Source organism: Primulina eburnea, chromosome 4, assembly GCF_022965805.1.
Source record: "Primulina eburnea isolate SZY01 chromosome 4, ASM2296580v1, whole genome shotgun sequence".
NCBI lineage: Eukaryota > Viridiplantae > Streptophyta > Magnoliopsida > Lamiales > Gesneriaceae > Primulina > Primulina eburnea.
In genome coordinates, this window is record NC_133104.1 from 38,250,165 (window position 1) to 38,271,711 (window position 21,547).

Genomic DNA, 21,547 nt, shown 5'->3' on the forward strand with positions numbered 1-21,547 from the left:
AATTAACCATTTGGTTTTCAAAGAGGGAATATGTATGAATTGCTCCTTCCACACGAATTTTCTAATAGGTAGTTAGCATATTTGACTTCAAATATACACTCAAAAGTTTCGTACCTGTAAAAATATCAATTTGTGATTTTTTCTCTCTTTTTTTTACTCAAACATGTGGTGTTGAATAACACGTTTTGTTGATTATCTCTGTCAATTTAATATACATATATATAAACAACCAATGAACTTAGATATATATTTGCAAAAGAAATGGAAAGCCTCTGTTCATCTTTCCTTCAAAAATTCACTCTCACTCCCTCACTCCCACGATCACAAGTTGTTCGATTCAAGATTCAATCTGTTGAAATAGACAAAATACCGACAAGAACCAGATTTCTGAATCCAGTAAAGTTGGCTCCTTCCGATGATCAGACTGAACGAAGAACGACTAAAGTTACGAAACAATCTTTACCCAATATTATTTTCAGTTCGCTAGATCAAATCATCTGTAAATACATGGATCCTCCCCTTCGGACCTCCATCGATCCGAAGCATGTGCTTTCATGGGAACTTTTATCCCACGGACGAGCTTCCTCCGACCGCATGTGAGGTTGTGGAGGGTACCCTTCCGTCGTGCCTCACCGGTGCTTATATCCGTAACGGACCCAATCCTCAGTTCATCCCGACGGCCCGTACCACCTTTTCGACGGAGATGGAATGCTGCACTCGATCAGAATTCGTGACGGGGAAGCTACATTTTGCAGTCGTTATATCAAGACTTATAAGTACATGGTGGAGCGGGAAATTGGTAGGCCGGTGATACTCAATGTCTTCTCCGCTTTTAATGGACTCGCGGCTTCGATCGCCAGGTGCGCAGTCACTTTCGGCCGCGTTCTAGCCAGAGAATACGACCCCAAACATGGAATCGGCACCGCGAACACAAGCTTGGCGTTGTTTGATGGGAAACTTTTTGCTCTCGGAGAATCTGATCTTCCGTACAGAATCAAAATAACCCCGGATGGAGATATAATCACTCTGGGTCGCCACGAATCATTCGGAGCTCCGTTCACAACTATGACAGCTCACCCGAAAATCGACGTGGAAACCCAGGAAGCATTCGCCTTCCGACAGAGCATCACGTTCATGCCGCCATTCTTGATATATTTCAAGATAAACAAAGAAGGGGAGAAACAACCAGAAGTGCCCATATTCTCTCTACCAGAACTTTCACTGATTCACGATTTCGCTATTTCCAAAAAGTACGCCATATTTCCCGACACACAAATCGTTATGAACCCTAAAAACATTCTTAAAGGGCTGCCTGCAATCAGCGTTGATCCTAAGAAAGTACCGAGATTGGGGATCATTCCTCGAGAATCGGTGGATGAAAGTGATATGTGGTGGGTTGAAGTACCAGGGTTGAACATGGTCCACGCAGTGAATGCATGGGATGAAGATGATGGCGGCGGCGGGGAGACCATAGTCGTCGTGGCGCCAAACGTGTTGGCGGTGGAACATGTGTTGGATCGAACGGATTTGGTTCATGCATGCTTGGAAAGAATTGAAATAAATGTGAAGGAGAGGATCGTGACGAGGCGGGCGTTGTCAGCTGCAAATCTTGATTTTGCTGTTGTCAATCCGGCTTATGCAGGGAAAAAGAACAGGTACGTGAAATAGCTTCACTTTTGAAAAACGTGGGATATTTGTTATTGATGACCCAAAATTTTAACAAATTAACATTTCGGTGCATTTAAAATATATAAAAAAATACCTCCATATGGTAGAGACCAGTAAATTTTGAGAAATAATTAACATATGAAGATTTATGAGACCGTCTCAGAAGATATCTTCTAAATATTTATGGGCCTTTATTTGGTTAAATAGTTATTGGGCTCCGGCCCAAAAACCTGTGAATCATATGTGTCTACACTTGATCTTAATCTTCCGATGGATTAAATATTTCTTTGCAGGTACATTTATGCTGCTTTAGGGGCTCCGATGCCGAAGATATCAGGTGTGGTAAAAATTGACTCGTCACTTTCTACAGCAGATTCCAACGACTGCACGGTGGCTAGCCGCCTATACGGACCCAATTGTTATGGTGGCGAAGCAATTTTCGTACCAAATGATCCGGAGAGAGAAGAAGACGATGGGTATCTAGTTACTTTTGTACATAACGAAATTACACTAGAATCTAAATTTATTGTAATGGATGCAAAATCTCCTACTCTGGAGATAGTTGCTGCTGTTAGGCTACCGCAAAGGGTGCCTTACGGGTTCCATGGGATATTTGTGCGTGAGGGCGACCTTAAAAATTGCAACCAAATTAATGGTAATTAATCACTTTATTGGATTTTTAATGATTTAGTCACCCCACCCCCGGTAGATGAGATCTTACCTATCTGGGCATCACCCTCATTAAATTTCAACGGACATGATCTTGCCACACATATTATTTTTTTTTAAAAAAAGTGGGTCTATATATGCATGACCAAATCTTGGTCATTCATATCCTATCATGAGGACAATGTCCACATGGATATGATGAAATAAACCCACCCCCATCCTATAATTTTTCATTCCAGGCCACCAAACACCGGGTTTTGGGATAGGTCAACAAAAAATTACTCCCCAGTTTTCCCAGTACATGTATTTTTGTGAATCAAACGAAAATACCTATGTGAAAAATAAATTCCATACCCGTAATTTTGGTATATTCGGTTCTCGATCTTTCAAAAATAATCAAAACGAGTTACATGCATCAAGATTTCGTTTAATTTAAACGAGCAATTCTAACTTGAGAATATTACAAGATTTATATATGGGAGACAAATTAATCCAATTTATATTTAGAGTGAAAAATAATATATTGATTTTATGAATTTTAAAATAGTTGGAAGATTAACTCTTGACTTGAGGATTGATAAATTTTCTACTTAGCCCTCATATACATAATAGCATTAAGGATAAAGCAAACAAGTAATCAATTTATTTGGACAAAAACTTGTGTGAAACTGTCTGACGGGTCGTATTTTGTGAGACAGATATCTTATTTGGGTCATCAATGAAAAAGTATTACTTTTTATGCTAAGCGTATTACTTTTTATTATGAATATCGGTAGAGTTGACCCACTTCACAGATAAATATTCGTGAAAACGTCTCACAAAATACCTGCTCACTTATTTGTTATCAAGATTGATCATTGGGTTTCGTCGTCAGAGTATAAATGTTACATCTAATTAGTGACGATTCTTCGTATTACTTGCATTAAAGAACTCAAAATCATCAAAATACATATCCTGTAGCTAACACACACACACATATATAAAGTACAAATCCAATCATAAAAATGTTGTGTGTATTTATGATCGTGTGGGCAATGAAATTCGTTTATGTTAGACCATCAATTTTTTTTAAAGATATTAGTTACTCCATAAACTGTGTAAATGTTCTCAAAGAATTAACCTTCCAGGATACAAATCATTTCATCACATAAATTCAAAGTTTACGCTTGTTTGAATTTCAAAAGAGCAAAAATCACAAGTATAAAAAGAATTATTAAGAAGCAAGAAAGACTAGTTTTTTAAAATTTATTTTTTGGATTAGTTATCGTAATTGTTTAGAATAGATGCATCAAATGAAATTCCATGCCTCCAGATGGCCACAAACTCTTTTAAGATCGTCTCGGAGATAAATTTTATAAGAATGATCTCTTATTCGACTCGACTGTCACGCCACTGTAAATAACATCGACAGCGCACGATACATGCTGCAGAAAAGAACAACGAGAGCGCATAGTGCACTTTGCAGAAAGTAACAAGGACAGCGCAGCGCGCATTGCATACCGCGGAAGCCTTTGAGTTAAGCAAATTTTCCTCCTACTTGCCTAAAACCACAATATTGAAGTTGTCGAACTGACTTCCTACTTGCCTTAACCACCACGTTTGAAGAAAGAAAGGAACGGAGAATATAAAATAAAAGCAAATAACATTGGAGAGAGTGGCCATTTTAAAAATTAGATGACTCACCCCTGACCAAGATCGATGGCGCCATTGCTTCCGATTATGAAGAGGTCACTCACACCTATGCAGGGCCGATCCTTATAATATTTGGGCCTGAGTCTAACTTTTAAAAAGATGCTTCCGAATCATAATGTGTGTTTATATTTTTTTTCGTCTCATAGCTATTTTTCAAATTAAATCAATACGTCAAAAGACAATATAAAAAATTAAAAGAATAAATATATCAAATATGTCCAAAATGATCACTAAAAAACAACACGCCTAATAGTTTTAGAATTAAAAATACTAATCAAGTCAGTATAATCAAGTTGTTCAGTAATTTCTTTCTCAATCGATAACATAGCCAATCCATTTAATCTTTCTCGTGAAATGGTTGATCGGAAAAAAGTTTTGATGAGCTTTATCTTTGAGAAACTTCGCTCTGCACTTGCTACTATGACCGGGATAGTCAACAAGATTTTATAAGCAACATGAGCATTTGAAAGCCGGATAAGCATTACATCCACCAAAATTTCAGTCAAAAAACGTAGATTATAGATACCACATAAAGCCCCGAAGAAAGTAAAAAACTACAATAAAAAATTAGAAGCTCGAATAAAGCAAATACAAGAAAATAAACTTACAGCTCCTCACGGATCTTTCAATCAAACCTAGAGACGACGCAACGACTGGAGTCGATTAAGGCTTGTCTGCAGATGAATATTGGGGAAGATTGGAGAATAAATCGATAACATGCTAAGCAAGTTCTATTTAATAAATACTTGGTTTTGGACTATCTAATAACTAGTATTATATATAATAATTTTTTTAAAAAAAATTTGGGCCCCAAAAAAGAGATGGGCCTGAGTCATTGGACTCATTTGCCTCCTAATAGGCACGGCCCTGCACCTATGGTCAACAATTTCCAAAAATAATGGAACTGCATCAGAAAAACTTGAAACATTCAGGTATTAGTTTAACATGAAATTGGGAAACTTGAAATACAATAATGCCACAGAGTAGTGAAATCATGTATATGTAGACTTGCCGGATTTATTAAAGCTAGTAAGGCCAAGGGAACCCGTTAGCAAAGGGAGCTTGCTCACTAATTTTGCTGAAGTAGAAGTTTCTGCAAGTTCCCATGCTCAGACTTATATCTAACAAAGTCTGTCCCATCTTTTCACCACACTAAAATCAACACGACAGTATATAAGCAAGGCTTGGTTTTTACAAATGGGCTACTGCAGTTTGAGCTAAATCTGCCGGACAATAGCTCACTATTGCCCATATGGAGACAGAGGAAAAAAGCAATCGGGAGACGAGAGTAATCCAAAAAAATTCAACCCATAACAGAAACAATCGCAATCATCACAAAAATATAGAAACTAAAGCCTATAATCAACCAAATAAGCAGAAGAACCAATTCACATTAACAGGGCTAGAGCTCGGGATTTCAATGCAGCAGCTAGAAAGCTTCGAGCTATGGCGATGAATGGACTCGACATATACCAAGAAAAAAAATGGGGAAATTGATTATTTCTTCATTCCAATCAGAGTTACTTCTTAATATAAAAGCCTTCACCGTAAAACCTCAATACATGCTAAAGCAAGAGAGACGTAACAGCTGAAAAATCCCATGATAAAAAGATAGATAATCCATGAAGGGAAAAAATATGGCACAATCTTTGATCTTATATCATTCTTCATTATCAATATTGAGGAATCTTAAATTTAAAGTAATATTAATATTAATATCAACAAATTCTAGACCTTATATTGATATTTTTTATGAAGGCAAAAACTTGTGTGAGACAGTCTCACAGGTCGTATTTGTGAGACGGATCTCTTATTTCGGTTATCCACGAAGAGATTATATTTATGCTAAGAGTATTACATTTTAGAGTGAGTCTCATGTGAGACCGTATTACGGATCATAATCTGTGAGACGGGTCTACCCTACCCATATTCACAACAAAAAGTAATATTCTTAGCATACAAAGTAATATTTTTTCATGGGTGACCCAAATAAGAGATCCGTCTCACATATACGACCCGTGAGACCGTCTCACACAAATTTTTGCCTACATTTTATTGTGAATATGGGTAGGGTTGATCCGTCTCACAGATTAGTTACCGTGAGACGGTCTTGACTCTCACATGAGACCCACTCTTTTATGAATGTGACAAATCTTCATCTTATATCAATATTTATCAGAAACTATGTACAATAATAATAGATCTTTTATCTAGAATCAATGTTCTTCGAGAATATCTGATTTTAAATCTTAAATTTTATTATAGATTTGGCTAGATTATCAATATGAATTCGTGTTGTGTTTTTCAAGGACATCAACATAAAACAAAAAGTTGTAAAGTCGTGCTACTTCACGAGTATTAACATGAAAGTAAAGTTTGTGATCTTTTGAAAGTATCAATATTAAATCTAAATATTATACTACTTCAACGCAATGATATAAAGAATAATAATTAAAATTATTTACAAATTCAAGTTTTCAGATAATTATACCTTATTTATTTTTCTCACATTATTTAATTTATAGATTAAAACAAAATATTCATTGGTATGTTTGTCTTCGATTCTTCGGCCATCCACTCACAAATTCAAATTTTTCTTGTATTTTATTTATTTTTCTCATATTATTTAATTTAAATATTCAAAAAAAATTGATCAATTCATCTGACTGCGAGAAAATTCCAAATATTTTGAAAATAAATATAATAAATAGTTCCAATATGTAAGGATTATTTTGTCCGACAGATATCAAAAATAATGAAAATATCAGAATATGATGTAAAAAAGTAAATTCGTGTTTTATCAGAATTAGATGTTGTGTCAGATGTTACAACATCTCAGACAACATCTTAATGCAGCGGAATATTAAAGTTTGTAATACAAATTCGCTTGAAATAAATGCGATGGACAAGGTTAAATATGCATATAAATACTTGTGCGGTGCCTTATGGCAAAACTTAATCACTAGAAAAACCAAATCGTTTACACAAAAACCTATCACTAGTGATTATGACAAAAATCAATTTTCTCAACAAGTTGAGAAAATAAAGCTTTCTAAAACTACCAACAATATTAAAACGTTAACAAGAAAGCAAAACTTGATCCCGAAAAACACGATCAATTTAGATGTAATCTTCAGTCAACATCGTTACGGATGTTGTCTGTAGATGTTGGCAACACTCAGAGTAACACGGGATCAACACTCTTCAAAACGCAGCACGTCTCTTGAATAGGATTTTCTCTGAAATTCTGAACGTGCACAAGTGAGTGAATATTAACCGAGGAAGAGAGAGCACCACGAAAACTTTCCCACGAAAAAACTCCTCCACTAAAACTCTATGAATTTCTCTTAGTCTCTCTCTACAATCTTCTCTCTATTTTCCCACCATCACTTCACGTTGATCACATCATATATATAGCTTTCATATCTCCTAGAGTTTATCTTCCATAAAGAAATCTACAAGATATGGTAAACAAGAATTCTATTAGAAACAAATCAATAATACCATATAATGTAAATCATTATCATAAATATTATATCTAGAAGATATTTATCCCAAAGATAATATCTAGAAAGATAAAACCTAATATTCCACATAATCTTATCAATAGAAAATTAAATTCAAGTAAGAAATCATATCACAATAAAATCTTAACATAATTATCTAGAAAGGCAAAACCATAATTAAATATTATACACAATCAAATCAACAAGGAAAACATAATATTAGGAAAATATATTCAACAAAATATATCAATTAAAATCGGAAATATTATTTCCCTTCAATCTCCCCCTTTTTGCCTTTCTGGACAAAATCAAATCAAACTCAGCTTCTCAGTTAAACTCCAATTAACTCCCCCTTAATATGAGAATTTTTCTCCCCCTGAATAAAATCAAGTTAGTACGGGTGTTGTTCGTCGTGTTGGCAACACCTGAGACAACACCTGCAAAAATCATTAACAGTTCATTAAAACAGAATCACATAAGGGAAGCAGAACTTTAACAGAGCAGAATATTAAAAATGAAATCAAGTAAAGATATCAGATAGATTGATATGAATCTTGACACGAATAAATAGCAAACACGATTAAAAATAAATCGCACCCTCTATTCAATTACGATATTAAGATTCGTGTGATTTTCCCGATCTTTTGAATCAAGTAATATGTGATATTCACCTCTAAACTAGCAAGAGTTTAGCAACAAATAAACACGAGGATAAACAATCGAAAACTATACGAACCTTGGAAGAACTTTACCTACGACAATCCGCACAAGCAACGATCGACAAACGCCACAAAGTTAAAAACTTTGATAAGTTTGATTTGATTTGACAAAGCTTGGCTTTGAAAAAGTTAAGAGAAAATTCTCAAAAGTTTGATAAACTCAAAATATTATGTGTATTCTGTATAATTTTTCGTCCAACATAGTCAATATATCAAAAGATACCATGCAATCTAGTGTCCCAAAATAATAAAACTCTAGAAAAGGAAACAAATCCGCGCAGAAAACGCTAGGCACGGACCCCGTGCAGACCTCCGTGTCTGGGTCCGTGTACATACTGTACTAATCTTCAATCTGGATCAAAGGACACGAACCCCGTGTTCACCTCCGTGTACGGGTCCGTGTAGGCACTGTATTCGCCAACTTCAAAGGGCACGGACCCCGTGCCTGGGTCCGTCTCCAGGTCCGTGGAGCCACTGTAAAAACCCTCCCCAGCTTGTGAAGGACACGGACCCCGTGTGCAGGTCCGTGTACTGGTCCGTCCAGACTCGGTAAGCAACACCAATGTTTGAACGACTTTCCGTTGGCCTCCAAACGTACTCCCATGCATCGCGACCTCTTCAGGCTTACTCATGACTCCTTGTAGCGCCTCCTTGAATCTCTTTAGTCGACCCCTCGTGATTGGTCCCTCCGGCAACTGCAAAGGATCCCATGCTTTCCTTGGGACGTCCACGTTCGCATCATCCTCCCCTTCTTGAAAAGGATTTGTCCTCAAATCTTGCTCATCACCTACATCAAACAACGACAAATCACTAACATTAAATGTAGAACTTACGTTGTACTCACCTGGCAAGTCGAGTTTGTAGGCGTTGTCATTGATCCTCTCAAGTACTTGAAATGGTCCATCGCCCCTAGGTAATAGCTTTGAGCGTCGCTTCTCCGGAAACCTCTCCTTCCTCAAGTGTAGCCACACCCAATCGCCCTTCTCGAATACCACCTTCTTTTTCCCCTTGTTAGCTTGCTTAGCATATTGCTCATTTCGCTTCTCAATATTGGCTTTTACCTTCTCATGCAAACTCCTAACGAATTCAGCCTTCTTTTTACCGTCTAAGTTTAACCTTTCACTCACAGGTAAAGACATCAAATCCAACGGAGTCAAAGGATTAAACCCGTATACAATTTCAAATGGTGAATAGCTAGTAGTAGAATGCACACAACGATTATAAGCAAATTCAACAAATGGCAAGCAATTTTCCCAATTCTTTAAGTTCTTCTTGAGAATAGCACGTAATAAAGTTCCTAACGTCCTATTAACTACCTCAGTTTGACCATCAGTCTGAGGATGACAGGTCGTAGAAAACAGTAATTTAGTGCCAAGTTTAGCCCACAGTGTTTTCCAGAAATAACTTAGGAATTTAACATCACGGTCCGACACAATGGTCCTAGGCATGCCATGTAGCCTAACAACTTCTCTAAAGAATAGGTCCGCAATATTAGATGCATCATCAGTCTTGTGACAAGCAATGAAGTGTGCCATTTTAGAAAACCTATCCACAACAACAAATATAGAGTCCCTCCCCTTCTTTGTCCTAGGTAATCCCAAAACAAAGTCCATAGATATATCAACCCAAGGTTCGCTAGGGACGGGAAGTGGTGTATATAATCCATGTGGTAGTGTCCTAGACTTAGCTTGTCTACAAGTTATGCACTTCTCACAAATACGCTCAACATCACGTTTCATGTGTGGCCAATAAAAATGCTCATGCAATGCACTTAAAGTTTTAGCCACCCCAAAGTGTCCCATTAGTCCACCCCCCATGTGCCTCCCTAACAAGTAATTCACGAATCGATGACTTGGGAATGCACAATCTATCCTCTCTAAACAAGAAACCTTTATGCAAGTAGAATTTATCATGTGGACCATGCATACAAGTTTCAAACACTTCCTTAAAATCATCATCTAGCACATACAACTCTTTAACAAGTTCAAACCCCAATATTTTAGATTCCAAAGTAGAGAAAAGTACATACCTCCGTGATAGTGCGTCGGCCACTACATTTTCCTTACCTTACTTATACTTGATCATGTAGGGGAATGTCTCTATGAAGGCCACCCACTTAGCATGCCGCTTGTTCAGCTTTTGTTGCCCCTTGAGGTGCTTTAGAGACTCATGATCCGTATGAATCACAAACTCTTTAGGCCTCAAGTAGTGCTGCCACGTCTCAAGAGTCCTCACAAGTGCATAGAACTCCTTGTCATACGTGGGATAGTTCAGCGCTGCCCCATTGAGCTTCTCACTAAAGTACGCCACCGGCCTTCCTCCTTGCATCAACACGCCACCAATACCTACACCTGAAGCATCACATTCAATTTCAAAAGTATTAGCAAAATCAGGTAACACAAGTAAAGGAGCATTAATTAATTTTTGCTTGATAATATTAAAGGACTTCTCTTGCTCCTCGCCCCAATAGAATGGAATGTTCTTCTTGATGACCGCCGTCATCGGTGCCGCCAATGTGCTAAAATCCTTTACAAACCTCCTATAGAAGCTTGCAAGACCATGAAAGCTTCGAACTTGACCAACAGTAGTAGGCGTTGGCCAATCTCGAATGGCACTTACCTTGTCTTCATCAACTTGTATACCTTGTGAACTCACAACGAAACCAAGAAACACAAGTTTGTTTGTACAAAAATCACACTTCTTTAAGTTAGCATACAAATTTTCAGCCCTTAATGTGATTAGTACAAGTTTCAAGTGTTGAACATGCTCTTCAAGATTCTTGCTATACACTAGGATATCATCAAAGTAAACCACAACAAATTTACCTATATGTGCACGCAAGACATGATTCATTAGCCTCATAAAGGTGCTAGGTGCATTAGTTAAACCAAAAGGCATAACCATCCACTCATACAACCCATATTTAGTTTTGAAAGCAGTTTTCCACTCATCACCTTCTCTCATCCTAATTTGATGGTAGCCACTCCTCAAATCAATTTTGCTAAAAATGCAAGAACCATGCAATTCATCTAACATATCATCTAGTCTAGGTATGGGATGCCTATACTTAATGGTTATGTTATTGATTGCCCTACAATCTACACACATACGCCATGAGCCATCTTTCTTAGGGACTAGCAAAACAGGCACCGCACAAGGTGACATGGACTCACGCACATAACCTTTATCTAATAACTCACTTACCTGCCTTTGAAGCTCCTTAGTCTCCTCCGGATTGCTCCTATAAGCTGGACGGTTCGGCAAGGCACTCCCGGGCACCAAATCAATTTGGTGCTCAATTCCCCTCAATGGTGGTAAGCCTTGAGGTAGCTCCTCCGGAAATACATCGTCAAATTCCTGCAATAGTTAAACAACAATGCTCGGAAGGGATCCGGCTATATCACTTGTGTTAAGGAGGATCTCCTTGTAAAGAATTAACACAAGTGGCTCATGTGTGTGCAACAAGTGTTTTACCTCACCTTTTTGGGCCATATAAGAATTCTTTTTGGCCTCTTTCCTCTCTTTTTCTTTTCTCTCATTTTCTTTCCTCTCTTTTTTTGTTTTTGTGGCTATCTCACTCTTTTGATCACTCTTTTTTTCAGCCACTTCATTTTTGTTTTCAAAGGCCATCTCACTTTTTAGTTCACTCTTTTTTTCGGCCTCATCTCTCTTTTTCTTTTTCAAGTGGTCCTCCAATACTTGCTTTGGGGACAATGGAAGTAAGACAACTGTTTCTTTTTTCAAGACAAACGAGTACTTATTTTTGAACCCATCGTGAGTCACTCGCCTATCAAATTGCCATGGCTTACCCAACAAGATATGACAAGCATGCATGGGCACCATGTCACACAAAACCTCATCTTTGTACTTCCCAATTGAGAATGACACTAGAACTTGCCTATTAACCCTCACTTCCGCACAATCGTTCAACCATTGAAGCCTATATGGTTGAGGATGTTTTATTGTAGGCAACCCCAATTTTTCAACCATCTCAACACTAGCCACATTGGTGCAACTACCCCCATCGATGATTACATTGCACACCTTACCATTCACAAAACATCTAGTGTGGAACAAGTTCTCTCTTTGGTTAACTTCCTCATCTTTGACTTGGGCACTCATGATTCGCCTAGTCACTAGAGCTTCTCCTACAACCGCCCCATATCCCTCATCGGGATCCTCCAACTCCGGCATATCATCATCACTACCCTCGCCATCCCCCTCACTTTGAGACTCATACTCACCATAATCATTTAAGAACATGACTCTCTTATTAGGACAATCACTAGAAATATGACCCATCCCTTGACACCTAAAACATCTAACATCTCTAGAGCGATTAGAAGGAGTTTCAGATTTACCTTGGACTCCTTGCTTAGGCGCCTCTTGTTTGGTCTCAAATTTGGGCTTGGCCACCACTTTGTTCTCCTCACGCTTCCCCACATTTGATCTCCAAGAAGATGATGCACCTCCGGTTTGATTGATGCGGCCAACTCCTCGCCTCTTGAGTTGTTGCTCCACCTTTATGGCCATTTGCACCATCTCGTCTAGATCTAAGTAGTGCCGAAGCTCCACTTGATCTTGGATCTCCCTGTTCAAACCACAAAGAAAACGAGCCATAGTTGCTTCATTATCCTCCTCAGTATTTGCCCTAATCATGAGTACTTCCATCTCCTTATAGTAGTCCTCAACACTCTTCAACCCTTGCCTCAAAGTTTGTAACCTCTTAAACATCTCCCTATAGTAATGGTTAGGCACAAACCTCTTCCTCATTACACTCTTCATCTCATCCCAAGATTCAATAGGCCTCTCATTATACTTTCTTTTAGTGGTCACTAATTGATCCCACCAAATGAGAGCATAGTCTAAGAATTCAACCACCGCCAACCTCACCTTCTTTTGTTCAGAGTAGTGGTGACATGCAAATACGAACTCTACCCTCTTTTCCCATTCTAGGTACGCCTCCGGGTCAGATTTCCCATGGAATGAAGGGATCTTCATCTTAATGCTACCCATGTGACCATCTTCCCTAGTCTCCTCATATCTACCCCGCATGGCTTCCCTTCTTCCTCTACCAAATCCTCTATCTCTCCCATTCCTACCCCAATTCTCATTTTGACTCTCATCGCCTCCTCCTAGATCATACTCCTCATCATCTCTACCCAAATCTCTAGGCTTAGGTTTACCCCCACTAACACTAACCTCAAGTTTACCCAACCTCTCATGCAACGACTCCATTTGGGTCGCCATAGCTCTACTAAAATCCCCAAACAACGCATCTAGATGAGCTTTGGACACCCCCGAATTCGAACTATCTCCTACCTCCCTCTCCATTTAATTTCAAAGTTGTACCTGCAAGAAATGGTTAGTAGAAATAAAATAATCCTCACCCAAATGCTCACGATCACTCCAAAGAAATTCACTCGTCTTTTACCTCTTTATTTGTATGCTCACAACAAATACTCACCGTTCACTCCAAAGAAAAGTCACTCTCACTCAAGTGTATCACTCGAATTTTGAAAGCTCTCTTGGAAGTGCTCAAGCTTTGTATTGTGGGTATATCAAACAATCAAAGTTCAAACTTGTGAACAAATGCGACCGACTCACTTGGACTGTGTAGACAAGAAATTCGAATATAGGAAATTTTTTTTTTTTTTTTGACTGTGTGAGACAATTGAATATGACTCTATGAAGACAATAGAACAATATATCAAAAAGAAATAATGGTGAATTTTCGGAATCTTTGTACTTTTTTTTTTTTTTTTTTCCTCTTTGAACTCCGAAAATTCAAAAAAAAAAAAAAGGACTCAAAATTTCGTGTATCACAGATTCACGAAAAAAATACGAAGAACGATAGAACAAAACAGATCTGAAAATATTCGAAGAAATAATACTGATCTGCAATTTAAGAACAAGATAATTTACTTGAATTCAATAAACCTGGCGCTCTGATACCAAATGATATGAATCTTGACACGAATAAATAGCAAACACGATTAAAAATAAATCGCACCCTCTATTCAATTACGATATTAAGATTCGTGTGTTTTTCCCGATCTTTTGAATCAAGTAATATGTGATATTCACCTCTAAACTAGCAAGAGTTTAGCAACAAATAAACACGAGGATAAACAATCGAAAACTATACGAACCTTCGAAGAACTTTGCCTACGACAATCCGCACAAGCAACGATCGACAAACGCCACAAAGTTAAAAACTTTGATAAGTTTGATTTGATTTGACAAAGCTTGGCTTTGAAAAAGTTAAGAGAAAATTCTCAAAAGTTTGATAAACTCAAAATATTATGTGTATTCTGTATAATTTTTCGTCCAACATAGTCAATATATCAAAAGATACCATGCAATCTAGTGTCCCAAAATAATAAAACTCTAGAAAAAGAAACAAATCCGCGCAGACCTCCGTGTCTGGGTCCGTGCCTAGCGTTTTCTGCGCGGATTTGTTTCCTTTTCTAGAGTTTTATTATTTTGGGACACTAGATTGCATGGTATCTTTTGATATATTGACTATGTTGGACGAAAAATTATACAGAATACACATAATATTTTGAGTTTATCAAACTTTTGAGAATTTTCTCTTAACTTTTTCAAAGCCAAGCTTTGTCAAATCAAATCAAACTTATCAAAGTTTTTAACTTTGTGGCGTTTGTCGATCGTTGCTTGTGCGGATTGTCGTAGGCAAAGTTCTTCGAAGGTTCGTATAGTTTTCGATTGTTTATCCTCGTGTTTATTTGTTGCTAAACTCTTGCTAGTTTAGAGGTGAATATCACATATTACTTAATTCAAAAGATCGGGAAAAACACACGAATCTTAATATCGTAATTGAATAGAGGGTGCGATTTATTTTTAATCGTGTTTGCTATTTATTCGTGTCAAGATTCATATCATAGATGGTATCATGTGATCCTTTCAATTCACAGTCCCTTGAGTTTGAGTCGCATCTTCTCCCCCTTTTTGTCCAGAATGGACATCCACCTCCATAGCCAGACAATAGTCAGAAACTAAGTTCTCATAAGAGACAAAATCAACTTTAGCGAGTAATCACTATCCAAAATTACTGAATAATTGCGTCAAGAATCATTTCAAAAAATTCCAGAATTGAAGCACACATCGAATTAACACCACCGAACCATAAAAAATCACAAATATTGGATTTCTAGCAAAATCCGGATTTTCATCAAATTTTCTCTATTGAAATACGCATACCCTCTTGACCAACAATATTCACAATGTTATGTTTATGCATGACTTATTTATGCCTAATAACAGAATGTAACAGAATAGAAACATGAAAACAAATATGAGATATGTTCAGAAAAGAAATGTTGGCACAAATGTTGGCAACATCTTCTGACAACACGCACAATTCCAGAAAAACAATTTTGATTTTTTTTTTCTTCACACTTAAAGACTTGTCAACTTTCTGATCATAGAAGTGGTAGCTCCCACACTAGAAGAACGGTCTTCTTTAGGACTCCTCTAGGTAGCTTTTTCCATTTTCTTCTATTTTTGCCCTTTGTATTAAATTCAGAAGAGGTAGCTCCCACACTAAAAGCACAGTCTTCATTGGACTCTTTTAGGTAGCTTTTTCCCATCTTTTCTTCTGATACAAAGCATATGCATAATTGATTTTTCTTTTTACTCAATCTTTTCAAGTCACTTTTCGTATGAGACAATGTCATGGAGTACATGATCATCCTTCAACTATTTTGTGATTTAATCAGATTGTTAAGCATATCCAAGTGTGTTAAGTTTAGATAGAACAAGAAATTGTAAGTGCACCAGAAGATTTATGCAACATAGTGATAACACATCATATAACAGTATGAATGAGAAATGCAGAATGTCTAATGCCTAAAAATGCACATGCATGTTAGATGTTGTCCAAGATGTTGTAACATCTGAGACAATATCAATGTATGATTAGGTTGAACATATGCTAAGAGATTTCCTAAGGTTAAAGAATCTCTCAAAGTCTAATGATTTTGTGAATATGTCAGTCAGTTGGTTATTTGTACCAACAAATTAAATTCGAATCAATCCTTTTTCTACTAAATCTCGAATAAAGTGGTGTCTAATGTCAATGTGTTTAGTTCGAGAGTGTTGTACTGAATTTTTTTTTTTTGAGATGTTTATTGCACTAGAATTATCACAGTATACAACTAAAGTTTCACTTGAAAGTCCATAGTATTCAATCATTTGATTCATCAACAAAAGATGAGAGCAACCACTTCCTGCTGCCACATATTCGGATTCAGCAGTTGAAAGTGACACAAAAAGGAACAAAATTATCAGCATGCTTTTGAGATGAGGAACCAAAGATTATATCATCAACATAGACTAGACAAATAAAAATCTCACCTTTAGATTTCTTAATAAAAAGAGTTTTGTCTACCTCACCTCGTTTGAATCCAATTACCAGTAGATATTCACTCAATCTGTGAGTATAAGGAGCTCATGCAAATAAGTCCAGCCATCTTTCGATAATCCACTTTTTCTTTCTTTCGAGTTTGGACACCTTCATGCATACTTCCAATTATTTGAGATGATAGATGATTTTTCTGAATTTTACTTGGAATATTCTGTCCATCATCGTTATTCGTTCTGTCCTCAGCTTCAGTGACTTCAGTGTCAAGTGTTGTGTCAGATGTTGCAACATCTGGGGCAACATCTGCATTTTTCAGTATGATTGGAATTTCCAGTAGGTCTTCCACATTATCTTCAGCTGTTTTCTTTTTCAAATCTGCACAGTCATCAAAAACAACATTAATGGATTCCATAATAGTCCTAGTTCGTAAATTAAACATGCGGTAAGCTCGACTATTAGTTGCATATCCCAAAAACAAACACTTATCACTCTTTGAATCAAATTTTGCAAGTTTATTCTTGTCATTCAAAACATAGCACACACAACCAAAAACATGAAAATATTTCAGGTTAGGCTTCTTTCCCATAATTATCTCATACGATGTTATAGTCGAACCACTTCTCAAATACACCCTATTTGAAATGTGGCAAGCGGTGTTAAGGGCTTCTGCCCAAAAATGCTTTGAAATACACTTTGAAGTCAACATCACTCTTGCCATTTCTTGAAGTGTTCTATTCTTACGTTCGGCTATCCTATTTTGTTGTGGTGTCTTTGGAGCATAAAATTTATGTGAAATACCTTTTTTGTCACAAAAAGATGAGAATGAGGAGTTTTCAAATTCCTTACCATGGTCAGTCCTTATCTTTCTCACCTTCAATTTATGAATGTTTGTAATCCTTGTGACCAATTTTTTAAAGACATTGAAAGTGTCTGATTTCTCCCTAATAAAACTTATCCATGAAAACTGTGAGAAATCATCAACACAAACAAATGAATACTTCTTACCTCCAAAACTTTCCACTTCCATGGGACCCATAAGATTCATGTGTAGCAATTCGAGGCAACGTGTTGTCCCAAAGTGGGGCAACATGTGATGAGACACGCGAGTTTTCTTACCCTTTTGACAGTCTCCACAAAGATATGGTGTACTAAATGATAGGTTAGGCATACCTCGTACAACATCGTACTTACTCAAATTCTTCAGGGTTTTGAAACTAGCATGTTCAAGTTTTTGATGCCATAGGTCGAGTTCACTAACTTCTGCATGTTTGCATGAAAGTTCTTCACCTATTTGGTAAAAATTGTCCGAAGACCTTGTACCTGTCATAATGCACAAGTTAGTTTCATCAAAAACTTCACAAGTATGTTTATCAAACTTGACATGCAAATTATCATCACACAATTGGCTTATGCTTATCAAATTTGAATTTAATCCTTCAACATGAAACACATTATAGAGCTTTGGTAGTCCTTCAACATTCAAAGTACCCTTTCCAACAATTTTTCCTTTAGCTCTCCCTCCATATGTCACTCTACCACATTTTTGCTCAACATAATCGGTGAGATATTCTCGTAATCCCGTCATGTGGCTTGAGCTTCCACTATCAAAGTACCAATGATCTGCAGTATTAGTTTTCAATGAAGTATAGACAACATTACAGTGAGTTTTTACCTTTGGTACCCAAATTTGTCTTACTGTAGGTCGATGGTGGGAGGTGTTGCGGAAAGTGTTGGACAACATTCGGGGCAACATCTGGCTCGACTTTTGATTCATGCGATCATCCCTGAGCTTAAAACAGTAGGGCCTGATATGACCAGGCTTAAAGCAGTAATGACATATATACCTGCGTTTTCGTTTCTTAGAAATTGGTGCAGCAGGTTGTCTTTTTGATGAAGAGCTTTTGATTGGTGACTTGGACTGTGGTTGTGGAGATGTATCATCCTTTCCCTTCACAAAGATAGTCGACTTCGAAGATTCACCAATCTCAAACACACTGTCTTTGAAGCCTAAGCCTTTCTTGTCATCTCTTCCCATCAAAAGTATGGATTCAAACTTAGATGTGCTTGAATTGAATTTGGACAAAGTTTCTGTGGCCTTTTGAAGCTCTTCTTTGGTCTTACCAAGTTCCAAATCCTTTTTGCTCAAAAGTACTTCAAGTTTGGCAACTACGGCTTTTAGTTCAACGTTCTCCTTCATGAGACTTGAGTTCAACTTGTTTCTCTTGGTCCAATCTTCAAACAGCTCTTCATATAGCTTTTGCACACTCTCAAGAGTGAGTTCTTCATAATCAGCCTCTGATCCATCATCTCCACTCAAATTTCCAGAAGTTGTGGAGTTCAAACATACTGAATTTTTACAGATGTTGCGGCCAGGAGTGGCAACACCTAGGGCAACACCTGAAGGATTCACCTGCAACCAGCGATTTTCTTCATTCCTTGGTCGAAATTGTTGTTGGATAGGAGGTTTAGGAGCTGGTGGTCGAAGTGCTCCGTTTGCAAGTGATGTGTCCATTAAATATTTCTGTCAAAACAAAATAAAAACCAGAATCAGCACTTAGTATATCAAGAGTTGGCTCTGATACCACTTGTAAGGATTATTTTGTCCGACAGATATCAAAAATAATGACAATATCAGAATATGATGTAAAAAAGTCAATTCGTGTTTTATCAGAATTAGATGTTGTGTCAGATGTTACAACATCTCAGACAACATCTTAATGCAGCGGAATATTAAAGTTTGTAACACAAATTCGCTTGAAATAAATGCGATGGACAAGGTTAAATATGCACAAGTATAAATACTTGTGCGGTGCCTTATGGCAAAAATTAATCACTAGAAAAACCAAATCGTTTACATAAAAACCTATCACTAGTGATTATGACAAAAATCAATTTTCTCAACAAGTTGAGAAAATAAAGCTTTCTAAAACTACCAACAATATTAAAACGTTAACAAGAAAGCAAAACTTGATCCCGAAAAACACGATCAATTTAGATGTAATCTTCAGTCAACATCGTTACGGATGTTGTCTGTAGATGTTGGCAACACTAAGAGTAACACGGGATCAACACTCTTCAAAACGCAGCACGCCTCTTGAATAGGATTTTCTCTGAAATTCTGAACGTGCACAAGTGAGTGAATATTAACCGAGGAAGAGAGAGCACCACGAAAACTTTCCCATGAAAAAACTCCTCCACTAAAACTCTATGAATTTCTCTTAGTCTCTCTCTACAATCTTCTCTCTATTTTCCCACCATCACTTCACGTTGATCACATCATATATATAGCTTTCATATCTCCTAGAGTTTATCTTCCATAAAGAAATCTACAAGATATGGTAAACAAGAATTCTATTAGAAACAAATCAATAATACCATATCATGTAAATCATTATCATAAATATTATATCTAGAAGATATTTATCCCAAAGATAATATCTAGAAAGATAAAACCTAATATTCCACATAATCTTATCAATAGAAAATTAAATTCAAGTAAAAAATCATATCACAATAAAATCTTAACATAATTATCTAGAAAGGCAAAACCATAATTAAATATTATACACAATCAAATCAACAAGGAAAACATAATATTAGGGAAATATATTCAACAAAATATATCAATTAAAATCGGAAATATTATTTCCCTTCACAATATATATAATATGTTTTTTTTTTGTGAGGTTCAAAATTATTGAATATTTTTATGGTAACAAATTAATATGATTATTCAAGATTATTGATATCTATAATATGAACAGTTTAAGATATTTTTCTTGGCAAAAAGGTAGACAACAAATTTTATAAGAAATTCGGATCAGGCTGTGCTGCATCTGATTTTTTATTCGGTAGAACATAGCCTCACCCTTCCTATCCACGCGTACCCTTCACCAACTAAAAATTGGCTGTCGAGTGAAAGCGATAATTGTTTTTTGAGAAAAATCATAAAGTTTAATTAATTTTTGTCTTAATATGTAAAAAAAATTTTACTGTATATTATAAAGATCTGTTTATTTCAAATTTGTGGACTAAAACATTGGATTGATGATAACATAATAAAAAAAATAGAACAATGTGTAAGTTAAATGACTATGAACGTAATTTTATTTGGCAAAAACTTGTGTGAGACGGTATCACAGATCGTATTTTGTGAGACAGATCTCTTATCTAGGTCATCCATAAAAAAATATTACTTTTTATACTAAGAGTATTACTTTTTATTGTAAATATCGGTAGGGTTGACTCGTATCACAGATAAAAATTCACGAGAGCGTCTCACAAAAGACCTACTCTTTTTATTTAAAGAAATAATATCTTTGTATGTTCTGATTGAAATTAATATTTCAAAACTAGTATACTAATTTTTAATTATTTTTTGAATATGTTGGTTTGCATATATATATATATATATATATATATATATATATATATATATATATATATATATATATATATATACGCATAAAAAATGTGTTTTAAAAGAGAAGATTTGGAAGCTAAAATATAGAAAAACTTGGATTGTTTTATTGTTGAAAATAATAAAAGAAATATATAGATTCACAAAAGGTTTATTAATGGAAAATTATACAATTTACAATATACAATGTGAGATCTTTTTATTAGATACCATGCATACTGATATCTCATGGATGGGCCTAGCCCAGATGGAAGACATAGATGGGCCAACTACTCTTGGCTCGTCCCTGGCCAGATGGAAGACAAGCTCATCAAGAGCCCAGGTATCCTCCTATAAATATCAGGTTTGATTGTTCAGTTAGATTATTCACTATATTGTTTTCAGCATCACCCTTAACTGCTCCCCTCATATATCCTCAGTCACTGACTTGAGCGTCGGAGGGACTACGTCAGGACACCCTCCTGGCCCCTCTTAACGGTCTTTTTCG

General features: G+C 36.5%; 1 long non-coding RNA gene and 1 pseudogene across 1 annotated transcript; one reads left to right on the top strand and one right to left on the bottom strand.

Moving 5' to 3' along the window:
* The first annotated feature begins 6 nt into the window (after positions 1 to 6).
* Positions 7 to 2,389, top strand: LOC140831137 (probable carotenoid cleavage dioxygenase 4, chloroplastic; annotated as a pseudogene).
* Positions 2,390 to 3,177: 788 nt separating this feature from the next.
* On the bottom strand, positions 3,178 to 5,738 carry LOC140831138 (uncharacterized). The gene is made up of 3 exons (XR_012117797.1): positions 5,042 to 5,738; positions 4,903 to 4,933; positions 3,178 to 4,075 (listed from the first exon to the last, which is right to left on the bottom strand). It is a non-coding gene; the product is annotated as an uncharacterized lncRNA (long non-coding RNA).
* Between the last annotated feature and the right edge of the window lie 15,809 nt (positions 5,739 to 21,547).